The sequence below is a fragment of the Ambystoma mexicanum genome, chromosome 2p (assembly GCF_040938575.1).
Source record: "Ambystoma mexicanum isolate Mex_15411 chromosome 2p, UKY_AmexF1_1, whole genome shotgun sequence".
NCBI classification, from domain to species: domain Eukaryota; kingdom Metazoa; phylum Chordata; class Amphibia; order Caudata; family Ambystomatidae; genus Ambystoma; species Ambystoma mexicanum.
In genome coordinates this window covers 666,583,947-666,593,537 of record NC_090923.1, presented here as the reverse complement: position 1 = coordinate 666,593,537, position 9,591 = coordinate 666,583,947, and positions in this window count along the sequence as shown.

Here is a 9,591-nt window from a genome sequence, read left to right as displayed (position 1 = left end):
GTGACATTACTGTGCTGCGTAGGAAAACGCGCCCAGTCGTCTTCTACGCAACTTCACACAGAACCCGGAAACCAACACAGATCAACTCACAACACAGCACGCCACAATTCGGAATATGAAACTGTACTTTCAAATCAAACAGCAAGACGGTACATTTGGTAAAGTACATTTATTTAACATTAAGTGTTTATAGAATATTCAGCAATTGGCATATTAAATCGGAATGTGATTTCTTTTCTTTTCTCTCTATCTGCAAATCCTGTTCCGTTTTATCGTGAGTCACGCGCTGTTCCTTTATGGTACACAGGGTGTTGGTTTTCGTTAAAAGAAGCACTTTGGTTGCACGGTGAACCGCAAGGCTGTTCCATCAACTAGGCACTAGGCCAGCGTAAAGGTTGATATGTTGCTTCTAGCCGCTAGTACCGCATAAGGGCATATGGGCCCTTGGCGATCGTCCCATAAGATCGTCAAAGTGGTGCAGTTGTTTACGATAAGCTGCAGCTGGCAGTTGAAAAAACCATCTGCTGGGGTCTGAAACTGGTGGCAGTAGCAGTAGGGTAGGATATACCTGTTTTGAAAACATAAAAATTATAATTAGTCTCGCCAGCCGATCTTTATTAATATTATACATTTTATTTATTACGGCCGATCTGAAACTATTTGCTTTCAAGGATAGTGCAATGGAGTATGTTCGGCTCTAAAATCAATGTGAAAACTAACGAAATAAATTGAGGTTAACACACAATGAGAAACAACTGTTTGTCTACATGCGTGTGGAATGTGGACCTGAATGCCCATGTGCCCGGTACAAAAACGATCCCACAAACGTTTTACTTGCTCTTCATTCATTCATTCATTCATCCATTCATTAATTCTTCATTCCGGTATAAAAGCGTCTACAGAGTTACTTACATTATATTTGCAATTTCCATTGTGTCTCTGCGTAATGCAGTCCGTAAATCCCACTGTGCTCTTGACAACGATTTTTCGTATACTGAACTAACATGAAACTCGGTCTAGTTTCAGAATTTTCTGCCTTATCGTCTTTTACGTTATTGCACCCCTCCTTCAAATGAAGTCCTTTCGGCATGGTCCCTGTCTCTCAAGGTCAAAAAACAATAGAACCTTATACTGCCAGTGCGAGTTGTGGGCCTCTTCAGGCCGCCAGCTGAAAATCAAAGCCGCTGACCTTCACTCTAAATGAGCATACATTCTTACTTTGAAACATCCTGTGTAAAGCCATCTTTGAGAACTTGAATTTTCAAATCCATCTATGTACTAGGCCTCAATGTGCAAATGCGAACTGGCTTCTCTCCCATCTGCAATGGCTCGTTTGGCGCGTTCTGAGGTCCCCAATTTCGTCCTCGTTGTCCGCGAGATTTGCAGCCCTAGAGAACCATAACTATGGAGACATTGACTTTTTTGGGGAATGTCAGGGAAAGTATAACGTACCCGAGGACTTGAGTTGAAAGTGAGATTTATTGTTTGTTTGTTTTATTATTTGCAATACGCAAGCCTCCCCTCGGTTAACAGTGCGCAGCATTTACATGAGATTGCGAACTTAGTTACAGCAACAAAAATATATACATACACATATTGACAAGGTCAGCGATATGAGGTGAATAGAGAGAGAAGTCAAAGATGGCACCCAGGTTGTTTGCCACCCAGGATGGTGAAGGGAGGGGTTAGGGTTAGCACACTTTGTATGTACACTGTACAATAACCTTTATTTACAAAAAGACAATCATATTACAATTATTTAAACCGGGATTTGTACTTCACAACCAGCTCTCCTTTGTGTGGACATGGCACAGTGACAATGTTTGGTGGCAATGCATCAGTGCTCTGCACAGAAACGTTCAAAATTCCATATCTGTGCTTCTCGAGTACAGCAACAATAAGGCTTTTTACAAAGTTGAACTCCATTTCCTCATAGACTGGTTTGATCACCCATTGCTTACTTCTTTTACAAAACACCTTAGTGTAGCGAGGCATCCTTACATTACCCGTAGTCCTAGATTGTTCACGGCAGAGATTCTCGTTATGGGTCAAGACCGCAAGTAGAGTCCTATGTTTCATGCCCTGTATGCTGAAATGCAAGCGCTTTGGCCTGTACTTTAGGCACATATTGTGGAACACCTCCAAACCTCCTGTGTGACAGAATTCTGTCAGTCCCCTCAAATCTCTTGATAGACAAAGCAATCTTCTCAATGGCTTTGTGTGTCGGTGAAGATGGAATTAACCACTTCTTCCTTGCCTCCTCTGGGGACAAAGGGCCATGTTCACATAGGTTTTCTGACCAGCGGTGAACGTTGGTACAGTGGTGCATCAGTGACCGCCATTTTTCAAGTAGTATTTCCACTGATCCTTCACAAGTTTTGGAGCTCCACCAAAGATGGTTGCTGATAGACTGGGACCACTGTGAAATACTTTCCAAACCTTATTTTTTCCCTGCAGCCGAGATTTTCTTATTGATTGATTTAGCAAGATGCCATACATCAAATTGATGTTTAATATGTGGGAACTGCTCTCTCATTGTCTTGGCAATTGAAACGTGTCTGTCCGTGGCTATGAGGTCGATGTGCATTCCCCTTGATTGTAAATATTCCACTGATTTTATAAATCCTAGTTTCTCCATGGCCACTGAGGATGTACATTGTGTTACCTGCATGACCACCAAACTCACAATTTTCTTACTATCCATGTCCTGAAAGTGGTAGGTGCAGTACTTGGCAGAAAATCCAGGGCTGTCGCACTGTCCATCGCCAGCTAGCCTGAATTGTTTCCCTTCGATTGTACTTGCTAGAGACAATTGTTCAATTTTCCAAGCATCACTAATGGCCGGAAACAGATAATCATGTTGGTATTTGTAGTTCTGCGTTTTAGAAATGAAATGCAGTCCCACAAACTGAAAGAAAGACTCTAACTTTCTAAAACTGGAGCCACTAAAAAGTGAGGCAGCTGCACACAGTAGATTGCCTGCTGGCAGTTTCCCCAGCGTCGGTTGTGCAGACCATGAGAACGTAGGATTTAATCTACAGGCGGCATGCATTTTGACGTTACTGCCTTGTTTTTGACGAGTCACATGAATCAATGGCTTCCCATATACTTTCCCTCTGACGGAATGCCCACATTTCAGCATACTTATAATATCCATCAAACAACTGTCGAATACTATGTATTTGCCCTCTTTCATTAGACTGTCAGCCGGCATCACACTTGTTTCGGAATTGCATCGTTGAGGACATATCAGCAGAATTGAAAGAAATATCGCCGATATCAGGTTCTGATGCATCGGTGAATGCTGCTGCTCGTTCATTCTCTGTCATTTCAACATCTGTTACTTCAACATTGATGGGAGAACACAACAATGTTGACAGCTTTTTTGGTGGCAATTTTTTGGCGGTGTAGATTGTGTGAATTGATCTGCGACTACTTCCGAGCTATCCTCAATACATTCAGTATCATCTTCTTGTGTTGCAGTCGCACTGTAGCAATGGTCCATTACAACTTTACTGGATTCTCCGGACACATTCATTCCATGTTCTGGCCATTGGATATGAGCATCTCTAGTCTCAACACGCGGCGTCTGAATTAATAGTTCCTCCATAGTGTAAATGGTCTGGCAAGCATCATCTCTCATTCGCTTCACTGTCTGTGTATGTATAGTTCGTACACCCACGGGTAACAAGAGGACAGATTGGAAAAGGGATGTTCAGTTTAAACACAAGATAAAGTATAGTACAATTGACTGGAAAAAACATAAAATAGTCCTCAGCACAAAGAAAGTCTAAAGTTATGAACTGTTTGTAACTAACCTTATTTTGTTTCTTTTCTTTGCAACTTTCTAGACTCGACCTTCAACATCTGCACGCTGTAGCTCCGATTCGTTTCCGCATCTCTTCCCTTCCTCTTGCGCTGCAACGACTATATTTTCTGTATCCGCATAGACAGCACGGAATGAGGCTCCATTGACTCCCTGAAACATAGTACTTTCATTACTATGTATCACAATATTGATAACATAAAACACATGTGAGGACGAACACACAGGCACATCTCAATAGCTCAACACAAATTAAACATTTTTTAGAACAATCAAACGACAAGTATTCGAGCTCTGATGACCTAGTTCCATGGAACTGTCAGTATCCATACCTCTGGCTCTGCATGGACTGCCATGAATGATTGTATTGGAGAGAAGGCATCAGCAACTCCCTGAAACACAGTTTTCAATATTGTAAACATAACACACACTTGGGGTCGACGGCACATGTACATACAAAGAGATAACCACAAATGATGCATTGTCTAAAAGAATCAAGGAATATTTAAATATGATCAGATTTAATCGACCTATTTCTCTGATTTCTTTACATCTGCATCATCTAAATGGGATCTTGTGATTGTAGTGGAAGCTCCATCGTCTCCCTGAAACACAGTACTTGCGTTAATAGGGAAGAAAGTATAGCAAATGGAATCACGTTATATGATCACGCTCGAAGGAGCTGTCAGTATCCATACCTCGTGCTGCTGAAGAATATCTATGGATGTTGTAAATGTGGTGCGCACTTCCGAAAGATGTTGCGACGATTCGTATCTGCATGGTCCCGCTTCCACTTCCCCTGGAATTACTTGAATGTCAGGCTCCGCATCAAGTGCGTGGGTTGACGCTTCAACAACTGCCTGAAACATAGTATTTGCATTAGTAAGGATTACAATATTGAAAACACAACAAACACTTGGGGTCGACCGCACAGGTACATATCAATGGCTAACCACGAATGAAAAATGAAACATGGTGTAGAACAATCAAACGACAAGTGTTCCAGTCCTGATGATCACGGTCGATGGAGCTGTCAGTATCCATACCTCGTGCTGCTGAAGAACATCTAGGGCTGTTGTCAATGTGGTGGACGCTTCAGCATCTCCCTGAAAGACAGTACTTGCATTAGTATTTATAACACTAATTATAACTGAAAATAAACACCAGGGGACTACAACTAAGGTGTATCTCAATTGGAAAGCACTAACCAAAACATTGGTAAAATAAGCACACGATACATTAAAACTATTACTTGACATGCATAAAACAAGTCTGTAGCGGAATAGCCAAGTATGATTACCTGATACGTGCTAGAATTGGTTGATAACTGCGGGCACGTCACGGATGTAGAATGTTCTTGCTTCAGATTCAGTGGATAGTCAAGCAGTTGTAAAGGTAAATTATTGTTTGATAATGAAATGCAAATATTAAAAAAAATTCCCAAGTAAACTGACAGAATATTTGAGAATAATGCAATTGAAAATGCGCGATATAGCACATTTCCCTGTGCCCATAAATAGATTTCCTTTGGGGGTTATAAAATCGAAAAATAATGTATTGATAAATGTCATTATTCAAAAAGCTATGCACTCATATCAATATCGAAAGTATTACAAGGGACACAACACCGAAAATATCAATTAATCCATTTGGCTACCTACACACTACCGCAAGGCCTAAAGCTAAATCTGGACACTTGACTCACCAGTGGCGGAATGTGGACGAATAGAGTTGGAATAGCGTTTGCGAGCAATTTTTGTGTCGTTCGCCGTTTATTCTTCATTGTTACCCAAGATGTGGCGTACATGTTCGAGGAAAAGTGCCGGCTGCAGATACGGTATTGATCACCCCTCTTGTCCTCAAAGACTTAGTGGACTGTACTTTCAAGCTCTTCCGGTGGATATCCGCAATGTCTGACCCATTCTCTTATTCGATCAACAGTTTTAGGGAATACATGCATTGTAGTGCCTTCAGATTTAGCATGGGTCTTCGAAGGGCAACCGCTAATCGAACAGGCAGGCATTGTTGAAAATTCTGAAAAGTAAATATCTAGATTATTATAAAACCTTGATGAATAAAAATGTCATAAAAAAGTAAATGAACCATACCATGTTCAATGCAAGGTTTGTTTTGGTCGCCGGAACTATACCAGTTCATCATGTGCGGCTTAGTATTTGCATAAATTACAGAAATTTTTTAAGTGATTTGACTAAACGCTGAACATGTGACTCGTCCCTTGGATGTTCTGTCTTGCACGAGAAGGAAACATGCTTACATTATAGACTGGACCCCCGAAGGATGCAATTCAATGACAATTGACACAGATGAAAATAAATAGATCTATTGATAGCATAACAATTGAAACTCAAGTCAATAGCAATGAGACCAATGACCATAGCACTATTGGGTACTGTAATCGCAAATAGATAGAAATGTAAAAATGACTGAAATATGACTAGGATACATGGCCTTACCTTGACCAACAAACAGTTGGATTCAGCAGGCCGAGCAGTATGTTGCAGGAGAACAGGTAGATGGCCACAGGTAGCACACTGACGAGTTTGCTCGAAGCGGTCACAGATAGCACGACGACGAGCGGATTAGCATAGATCTCAGTGCTTCTCAGGTAGAAGGTTCAGGAGTTGACTTGCAAAGCATAAAGATGTTCTCATGAGACATATCAAGTGGTTTATAAAGTATTAGAAACAGGGGTGGGTTTGTGAATGAATGACGTGTGTATGTCGTGGTATTTTGTGGTTTGCAGGGGGGCGGCCTGAGGCCTGCCTGGAGACACGGGGACTGAGGAGGCCATGTGAGCGGTGGCCCCTGGGCGTGGGATACCTTTTGAAGTGTACATGCTGTTTGGCACCTTGGCCGTTTGCGCCCGTGACAGCCCCCCATGCCAGCGCTCATCCCCGGGTGCAAACCGCCTTTGATAGAGGGGGTGGGATGGATGGGCCTGGGGCGTGCAGATAAGGCACAGGAAGACTGCTGAATGGAGACACACTTATGTGGATTGCAGGGTGGCGGCCTGCCTCAGGGGAAGCCTGCCTGGAGACACGGGGTCTGAGGAGGCCATGTGAGCGATGGCCCCTGGGCATTGGATACCTTTTGAACTGTACATGCTGTTTGGCACCTTGGCCGTTTGCGCCCGTGACAGCCCCCCATGCCAGCGCTCATCCCCGGGTGCGAACCGCCTTTGATAGAGGGGGGTGGGATGGATGGCCTGGGGCGTTCAGATAAGGCACAGGAAGACTGCTGAATGGAGACACACTTATGTGGATTGCAGGGGGGCGGCCTGCCTCAGGGGATGCCTGCCTGGAGACACGGGGTCTGAGGAGGTCATGTGAGCGATGGCCCCTGGGCGTGGGATACCTTTTGAAGTGTACATGCTGTTTGGCACCTTGGCCGTTTGCGCCCGTGACAGCTCCCCATGCCAGCGCTCATCCCCGGGTGCGAACCGCCTTTGATAGAGGGGGGTGGGATGGATGGGCGTGGAGCGTGCAGGCAAGTTTGTGGGAGCGAGGGGCCATCAGGTCCCTCTCATCCTTTACTTCTCAGTAGAAACTCCGACCAAGTGCCTCCAGTAGTGGGTTCGCCCCTTGCCCTTATGTGATGTTAACTTTGGTTGACATTCGCGTAGATGGGACCACTGAGCAGGACACGGGGCATCCATTTTTGTACCCCCTTTCCACTCCATCTTGGTGACCAGGCCTCACTGCGCAGAGTACATGGCCCCCACCCTCGTTCCCACTCTGACAGGAAAACTCCAGAGGTATTTGCAAACAGCTAATAAATGTAACACATCACTCTTCCTCTGAGATCACTGTCCTGCATGTGAACCAGCCTGAACTAAGCACATAGCTTGTTCATCTCCACAAACGTGTCCTTGCCCACGCACCCTCGCCAGTGGAAACGTACTGCCATTCTGACCCTGTGTCCCTGCAAAGTATTCTCTTCATGTGCCAGACCACTGACCACGCCATGATGCCCACCTAGCAGATCCCCAACTAACATTAGACCCCTACTGCAGTATATTGTTGCCTATCAATAACAAATGCCACATACAGGAGATTCTTGTGAGCGCAGACCCACACTTCAAACAGTGTATTATAGTGGTCAAGTCCCTTAACCTAAGGCCTGTATAATCCAATGTTAATTGATAGTATAGATATATGTGTGACTTTTATAGAGACATAACCGACTCAAAGACTTTGAACAAGTGTTATTTAGTGCATGCATTATTGAGAATACATTATGTTAGCTTAGATAGTGACCACCCTGCTTCACACCGACCTGACCTTCACCCATTCGGAGCACAGATGTCTGACGTCCATCCTTGAATGGAGACACACTTGATTCATTAAAAAAATCGAAACAACCGTTGTTAAAATATATGTGGTGTTTTATTTTGTATCTTATTTTGATGACACAAAGATACAAGACTTTACACATTGTACAGGTCAGGTTGCAGAACAGCGAGAGAAAATCCCCTGTACTGACCGCTGTCACTTGGGAAAGTTTCTCTTATGGCACGAATGGCACAGGCGGGTATTACTCTTCGAACGCGGTGTTCAAGCCTCCTGTGAAGCCACCATGTAAAGGAACGATAGGCCACCAGCCTGTACCACCTGTGAAAAGGAATGAAACAAACTGTTTTTAAATGACCAAGATAAGTTTAATAAACGTCTGTTGTCAATGACAATTCTTGTAACTAATGGCATTCTGCTCGGACAAATGCTATCTAGACACTGCACACTATTGAACGACTTTCATGCGTTACAATGATATGTAAATTTGGATATAGTAGAAGACCATGAAATAGGAGTGGCATGACAAGCAGAGTATACTTACTCGTTACTCGGATTACGAGGCTGAACAGTTGCGCGAAGTTCGTGCATAAGCACCATCATTATCCTCAACACGGACCGTGTGAGGCAGGCTGCCCTGAAGTCTGGCAGCTCGGTGATGCATTGCGGTCGTGGCCGCCTTCCGAAATGTAGGCCACGCATCCCGAGTTTTCACAGCAGCAGCAGTTCTCATCCTCGGTTGGCATTAGCTCGCACCGATTGCATGTGCACCAGGTGGAAACACCGTCCACACGACTAGGTCCAGGCTCTTCAGCTGTTGAATCGTCCTCCCAACTGCCATCCGAAGACCCATCGTTTTCGTGTGTTTCCCTTTCCAGTAGTTCCTCCTCGGTATACTCGGGCTCGTACATGTAGGGCATTATTGTAGCCATTGGGCCTCATTCCGACCTAGGCGGTAAGGGGTTTACGGCAGCGTAAACAGCGCCGACCCTTACCGCCTGATTCCGAGGTCCCTTAGCGCCATGGAGGATTTAACACCTGCTTTTAGCAGGTGTTAAAATCCATGGCGCTAAGGGACCTTGTTGTTAATTATGCCACCGTAATTTACGGTGGCGTAATTAACGCCTTCCCCACTCCCATTATGCCCTATGGGGCAAAAATGGGAATGGGGAAGGGTAAATGGGGATTGGGGACTTACCGCCCTGCCAACCTCGGAATGGGGCGGTAAGTCCGCCAACCACCATGGCGTAAACGTAGTTTACGCCATGGTGGTAAAGGTACGACCCAGGTGGTAACTTACCGCCTGGGTCGGAATGAGGCCCTTTGTGTGTTAAACTAAAATAATGTATAGCGGTGGTACCGGTATCTGTTCACACGGGCTACAAGCAACGAAGGTAGCTGACCAGAGCACAGAAACGAGTCACAGAATACTCAAAGTAACACAGAGAGAGGAAT